The sequence below is a fragment of the Lissotriton vulgaris genome, chromosome 1_2, assembly GCF_964263255.1.
Source record: "Lissotriton vulgaris chromosome 1_2, aLisVul1.2, whole genome shotgun sequence".
Lineage (NCBI taxonomy): Eukaryota > Metazoa > Chordata > Amphibia > Caudata > Salamandridae > Lissotriton > Lissotriton vulgaris.
Genome location: NC_141686.1, coordinates 245589314 through 245597194, shown reverse-complemented (window position 1 = coordinate 245597194; position 7881 = coordinate 245589314). Strand labels below are relative to the sequence as shown.

At 49.7% G+C, this 7881-nt stretch overlaps 1 pseudogene; it reads left to right on the top strand.

Annotated features, from left to right (window-relative positions):
- The first annotated feature begins 654 nt into the window (after positions 1-654).
- On the top strand, positions 655-846 carry LOC147736424 (metallothionein pseudogene; annotated as a pseudogene).
- The last annotated feature ends 7035 nt before the right edge of the window (positions 847-7881 follow it).

Genomic DNA, 7881 nt, shown 5'->3' with positions numbered 1-7881 from the left:
GCTATTAGGTTGGATGCACCTTCGGTTATGCGCTGGAATGGCAGATCACCTACCCCTTATGCTCGCGGCAACTGGTCAGGGTGCGGAGCAGCTGGTATATCATATACCTGGATACAATGACCGAAACAGCAAAAAACAAGTCGGGCCGCACACTTCTAAAGACAGATTTTTAATGTACTGTTTTGAAGCCACGTCCTCAATTACATTGGCCACGCCCATTTGAGAGACCCCCCAGTTTTTTCATCCCACTTAAAGCCCTGAATTTATCCACATAAAATACAGTTCATCAGCATTTAAAAACTACTAACAGACAAATGATTGCTCTCTGGCAGGATCATTAATCACCAGCGTTATCTGGGCATTTTGTATTATTATTGATGTCCTGCATCGGCCATGGTAATGATAAAAACTGTTTAAATGAAGCACGCACGAAGTATGTGTCCTGCTGGGGCTGTCAGATTTTAAAAAGAAAAAAAATGTATTAACGCATTCTCTTAACGCATTCTCTTACCTACTCCATGAGTCAAACTTTGTGTCACAGCCTTATGTGATAAGCCACGGCAGGGGTCAGGAAAGGTGAATAGAAATAAACAAATTTTACAGAGACCTTTGAATACTGGGCTGATAATCCGTAGCTAACATCTGCTTCAAAACATGGACCCTAAAGACTGCGGTTGAGCCACCGGTGGCTCTTGTTCATGTACTGGGTCGTGCAAGTGGGAGAACTGCAAATGTACATCCTCGAAAAAAAGCTGCTGTTCCTGTTGCCCACCCGGATGCAATAAATGTGGCCAGGGGTGTGTGTGCAGAGGAGGATCGACGGAGAAATGCAGCTGTTGCCCATAATTTGCAGATTGGCTCATTCAGTGCCCATGGGTTGCTTAACACACAATGATTTGCACTTTTTGATTTATTTTTCTTTCTTGTGCAAATGAGCAATCTTAAATTTACATATTATATATTTGTATATAAATGTTCTGCTAATAAAGTAACCTAAAATACGGAACTAAATAAATAAACTTCTTTTCTCCTGCGCTACAGAGAAAAAGAAATATCAGTGCAGCATGACAGTAGGCAAAGCAGGCGCGGTGCGTCCATTGGGGCGTAGGGGCGTAGCCCCCCTAAGTCCCATGGACCCACCGCGTCGTCGCTAAAATAAAAATGCAAATATTTAATGATTGCGCTACCTGCCGACCGGGAATGCAAGAGACACCCGACTTTTTCGGAGTGCGAAGGGGGGGCTGGGCCTGCTGCAGCTTGAGTGACAGTTCACTCAGCTGCAGCAGTACTGCGCATGTGAATGTTTGGGCAGAAACTAGCCCGCGCATGCGCAGATGGGTTTCCAGCTCAAGTTCCCCTTAGAGAGAGGAGCGGGGGCGGGCCGCTGCCCCCGGGGTTGCAAAGGGGAGCGGGCGAGCAGACATAGTGCCCCCTAGCCAATCCTGGTGCTGTATGCAGCGCCAGGATTGGCTGGTCCAGTGGTCCACGTGCAGGCCAATCACTCTGTGACTTCGGGATGGGCGCCGCTGTCACGTAGTAACTTCCACTCTTAAATTCTTCATCTAGCCTGGAGCTCGCTTCGTGCCAGGCTGCAGATCGTGTGTGACTCCCGAGTCCCGCCTCATCGTCACGGTACAGCCAGGTAAGGCCACAGAGCATTATGCGTTATGTTTTGCAATGTTATTTTTCCCGTTTTTCTTGCCCGCTTTTAATCCGTTTTTTTTGCCCTCTTTGCATTCATTTGCCTTGCCCTCTGAGTATCTCTGGATTTCCTTGCCCTCTGTTCCATGTGTGTGTGTGTGGGGGGGGGGGCTTCCACTTCGTGCTTTGTGTGTGTGTGTGTGGGGGGTGCTTTGTGCTTTGTGTGTGTGTGGGGGGGCTCTGTGGTTATTTTGCACACCGACCGTTCTTAAATGTAACTTTTAAAAGCATACTTTCAAACCTGGCGGGAATTGTAATTGTCTTTATGTAGCGCTTGCTTCCCCTGATGAGGCATTAAAGCGCTTTGTTTTTCCAAGCTAAGTCCCAGTGGAACTGCCCTTTGCTTCGTGCTTTGTGTGTGTGTGGGGGGTGGGGGGGTTGGAGGGGAGGCCATGAGGTTATTTTGCAATGTTATGTTTCCCGTTTTTCTTGCCCTCTTTTAATCCGTTTTTCGTGCCCTCTTTGCATTCGTTTGCCTTGCCCTCTGAGTATGTATGGATGTAGGATGGGTGGGTGGATGGATGGGTGGATGCATGAATGATGTATGGCTGGATGCATGGATGCATGGATGCATGATGGATGGACGGGTGGATGCATGAATGAATGATGTATGGATGCAGAATGGGTGGGTGGGTGGATGCATGAATGATGTATGGATGGATGCAAGGTGGTTCGGGCTCGCTCGCTGCGCTCGCTCGCTGCGGTGCAATATGCAAATTAGTTTACGGCGCACCACTTTCAAATGTCACCAGCCGCCCCTGAGGCAAAGGTTACCAAAGGTTACCATTGTGAAAGAAAGGATTTGTCGCCTTTCGCCATGCAGAGATAAAGGGGTGAAAAAATAAGCAAAGCCTCGTTAACATGTAAATGGTCTTGTTTAAACCTGTGAAGTACTCGGGGGCGGCTGTGATAATCTGTAAAACTGTCTGTGCGTGCGTCCGGAGAAGCTGTCTCGGCCCGGGCTGACACACAAGAAGGGGGAGGGTTGAAGCACTTTGATCCCAAAGGCGTTGCACGCCTGTCTTCAAGCCCTCACTGTGAGGGCCAAGGATCCTGTTTGGGTGGGCCAGGCTCATGTTTGGGTGGGCCTGGCCCACCCGGCCCACCCGCTAGAACCGGGCCTGATTCCTTACAACACAGAATGATGGTGAACACCCGGATATCATGCAAATGAGCCACGCTGAATAGTTCAGCGTGGGCTCGGCCCATGGCTGTCAAAGATAGGTTACCAGCCCTAGCAGCCAAAGTGCCCATCCTTTCATGAGTACCAGTACTCTGCTCAGCAGTAGAGAAGTGCCGGTACTCAGAATGATAAAAATAAGAAGTGCTTTTCCCTATATTAAAAGTGACGCACAAGCGGCAAAAGGGGTTTGTAAATAAGCCCCCCTGAAATGATGCAGGGTGTGTGGCTCCGCCTCGCTGATTAGTGGAAATACTCCTACTGGCCAATCAAGGCTGCAGTGAAGATCCTTTCCTTCTGGCATTTCCAGAGCTGTAACGCCACAGTTGAAGGAGTTGGGCTCCTGAAAACCATCCTTGTCGCCATAAATATGTTTTAAAGAAGGTCCGGATAGAAGAATAAATTCCACAGAGAACATTCAGATTAATGTAGGTACATAATTTTTTTACGAGATAAACTCACGGAGCCTATCCTCGGATAACTTCCATCTCTGCAATCCAGCGCACTACTTACCCATGAGGGTCTCAAGGCGCTGTGGAAGGGGGAGTGCTGCTACTGTTCAAAGAGCCAGGTCTGGAGGAGTCTTCTGAATGCCAGCAGGTTTTGAGTCTGCCGTAGGTGGGTGGGGAGGGGGTTCTAGGTCTTGGCAGCGAGGTGGGAGAAGGATCTGCCACCGGCAGTCGTTCTTTGGATGCGGGGGACTGTGGCAAGGGCGAGGCCGGCGGAGCGGAGCTGGCAGTTGGGGGTGTAGGTGCTGAGTCGACGGTTGAGATATGCTGGTCCGACTGTATCAGTCAACAGAACTGCGAAATGTGGGATGGAGATGGGCTCCCTAAATATACAATACCAGGAATAGGAGAGTGAAACATACTGAATGAAACAGCTAAATCTGAAGGGACAGATTTACTAGAAAGTGACGCATCTGTAGAGATGCGTCACTTTCCCTGCGCCAACCTGAGAAATCCTAGAGCCACCATGGATGCACTGTATTTACAATACGGCGCACCATGGCGCAAGGATTAACAGATGCGTCCGAAATTCGGACGCATCTGTTGGGGCAAAACCCACGCATTGCTGGAGTTGTGTCGCAAGCACGACGCAACTCCAGCAATGCATTTTGAGGCCTATTTCCACTACACTGTGTCACTCCTTAATCCTGCTTCAAGCAGGCGTAAGGTTTTGATGCAGTGGTGTCTTAGAAGTGATGTAGTGAAATCTTGTAGATTTCACTGCATTACTTTTACAAGTCTTTCCTGCGTGGGTACGCCCACCCTGCATATGTTATACCTGATACAGGTATAATATGACTCAGGGCTTTACAACGTGACTCATTTACAACATGACGCATCTCCCTAGATGCGTCACGTTGTAAATTGGCCACATTTTTTACACTGCCGCTGTGTCACAAAAGTGACACAACAGAGGTGCAAAAGTGTTGCAAGGGGCTGGTAAATCTGCCCCAAAGTAATCTGGGAGCACGTGAGGGGAATTGGCTCAAGACATGCAAGAGTTTCTGTAGCTCTATGCATGTTGGAAGAACACTATTGATGCTCGTCAATTATGCCTCGATCTGTTTCAACATTTACAGGCAGATTTTCAAGGAACTGATGCATCTGCATAGATGCGTCAGTTTCCTTGCTCCAGGGTCAAATGTCCTTGCTACACCGTGTATGCGCTGTATTTACAGTACCGTGCTCAATGGTGCAAAGATTAACAGATGCGTCAGAAATACTGAGGCATCCATTGGCCCAAAAGTGGTTCATAGCTTATACCTGGCACAGGTTTAATGTGATGCAGGGCTTTACAACGTGACACATCTTCCTAGATGCATCATGTTGTAAATTGTCCGCATTGTGTGTGCCATTGTAGCGGAAAACAAGGTGGCGCAATCGCGGCGCAAGGTGCTTGTAAATCTGCCCCTTAGAGCTATTCCAATAAAGATTAACAGCAAGCTGCTGCCAATCCATCTGCATCGGCCATTAATGGCTGGAGACCTTAAATTGATGAAGTAATGATTGAAAAGCTGGGAGAGGAAGAATTTAAACCAGTCTCCATAAAATCCATGCAAGAAATTGCTACAGAAGAACAAAATGAATAACGCCTTCACTAATATTAGCTGGAAAAAAGGACGGTATCCATTGACTCAGAAAAGCCATACTATTCGGTTCATCTTCTACACTCGACAATTTCTATTACTAAACATCACACCAACCATGCCCTACTCTAAAATACCATCCATCTGAAAGGCAACCAGGAACTTGCACAGATCAACAAATGGAAAACACTGTGGTGAGTGACAGTGAGCAAGAATCTGATGTTAACTCTGTAAGAACACCATTCAAGTGATTGAGATCACAGCCTGTATCACTAATATAGGGCGCAGGCATTGAAGGGTGGCTATCTCAAACACAAATGCCACTCTGGTGGAAGGTGGGTTGAGTGCCCCAAACTTTGTACTGTAGCATGACGCTGCTCTTCTTCAGTTGCCAATGCATGGGATTTCTGACAAACATAGCCCTGAGAAGGACCTCTGGTCTGAGATCTGCTCTCTCCACAGCAGCTCCGCTGTGCCTTGCCGCGCTGCTGACCCTGTTCGCCTCCACCTGCCTGGTGTTCAAGGCCGCTTCAGGTCTTTTTGGCTCCTTGTTGTGCCCGTTCCAGCCGGCAAACTCGCTCCTGCCTTTTCAGTGCCCCTCGCTGTGTCCTGCACCATTGTCTGCCTCTAGCATCAGTGTAAGTGTACTGCTTGTTTTTTGTTTTGTCAATTGTGCATTTTCTGTTTTTGGGTGCCCTGTGCCTAGATTTCTGTGCTGACCCTGCATTCCCAGGCTGTCTCCCCGTCGCTCCTGCTGCCTTTGCCGGGGCCCATTCCTGCCTCCTAGCTGCTTGTCCCTTCCCCTTCCCTACTTAATGGCGGGTGCTGCACGGTCGCGCAGTGGATGTGGGCAGGGTGGGCCAATGGCTTGCCGAAGGTACGCCAAAGGCGAGCCCTTCTGCACTCATTTGCGACCCAACCCTGGCCAGCGCCAGGAACCCTGGATCTCCGACCATCCACCGCTACAACTCAGCGGACCTTCTCACGCATAACACCGGAAAGAACAACCTCTGCCAGCGGGCCACACCGAACGCAGCACATGTCCAGTTTTCCTGCCTCCACTGCCGCCAGACCTTCACCTCCACCCCCGCTGCCAACACCGCAGATGGCCTGAAATGCATCCTCCTCAACGTTCGCTCCTTGCACAGACACGTCATAGAGATATGGAACCTCCTCAACACCATCTCATCAAACGTCGCCTTCTTTACAGAAACCTGGACCAACGCCTCCTCATCCCCCGATATCGCCATCCCAGACGGATACAAGATCCAGAGGAAGGACAGCCCCAACCACCCGGGAGGAGTGCAAAAAACACACCCTCTGATTCTCAACGTTGAGTTACGCCTTCTCCGCTGCCGAATACCTGCAAATCCATGTCCAGGCCAGCCCCAAATCCACGCTCCATGGCGCTTACAGACCCCCCCATACCATTCAACCCCGTCAAATCCACCATCACTGACCTCATCGCACTCTACGCCATCACCTCCATTGACTATATACTCATTGGAGACCTGAACTTCCACCTCGACAACCCCAGCGACCACCCTCCTTGACACCCTCATCAACATCGGACTAAAACTCATCACCATGCCCACCCACAAGGCAGGTCACACCCTCGACCCCATCTTCATGGGAGAAACATAACCCATTTCAGCCACACCATGCAACCCCCATGGACCGACCACCACTGTGCATACTTCCTCATGGACAAACCCAAGCCGCCCGATCCTGCTCCATGCCCTCCGTGAAGAAACTGGAGCAGAATCACCGAGGAGCAGCTCACCTCCACCCTTAACCGCTACACCCCCACCATCACAATTGGCACCAGCTTGCTCTGCTACGCAACTCCGACAGAGAGCACCGTAGGAAAGCCACCTGGTTCACCACTGACCTCCAGGAAGCCAAACACAGCTGTAGACACCTCAGAAGAACTGGAGAAACAACAAGACTCCCGAGAACCACACCGCCCACAAAAACTCCATGACGGAATAACACCAACACATAAGAACCACCAAAAGAGCCTTCATCCACACCAAAACCCTCGACAACACCAGCAACTTCAAGGAGCTCTTCAGCATCATCCAATAATTTACCAAGCCCCACAGGGAAACCACAGACTAGACCCCCTCCTAGGACCTCTGCGACAAACTCGGATCGTACTTCCATATGGAAATCAAGAACCTCTACGACAACTTCAATGGCCAAACCCCTGACTCCGCAACGAACGCCCCCTCTGGCAGCACCGGCCATCCCACCATCAACTCCTGGACACCGAAGAGACTGCCTAGACCATGAAAGGCATCCACCCAGGGGCCTGTGCAAAAATTGTGGACCCCCTTTTTAAAGATAATTTGTGGTCAGGGAGAAGAGGGGAAAGAAAACTGTACTGTCAGAAAAAGCTCCGTCCTGACCTATATTACTTTCACAAATTGAACATTAATTCAACAGGGCCCCCACGGACCCCTGCCCACCGCAGATTTACCACAGAGCCGCTACCGCCATAGCACCAGAATTACGACACACCACCAACGCCACCTTCATGACCGGCATGTTCCCCGATGACTGGAAATGCGCAGAAGTCAGACCCCTGCTCAAGAAACCCTCAGCAGATCCCACGGACCTCAAGAACTACCGGCCCATGTTTTTCCTCCCTTTCACGGCAAAAGTCACAGAGAAGACCGCCAACGCTCAACTAACAAAGGGGCATATCAGCAAGGGCTTTATCTCCGTTTTGTTGGCATTAAAAGTCAGAAAAGCGGAGCTAAAACCATATCCCTATCAACAAGAGGGTTCTAACATGCATATTTGCATGTTAGCACCCTTCTGCACTCCTCCCTTGTCAACTCTAATGAGATGCAAAGTGGGCGTTCCTGACATACACTACATGTCAGGGCATCAATAGCGC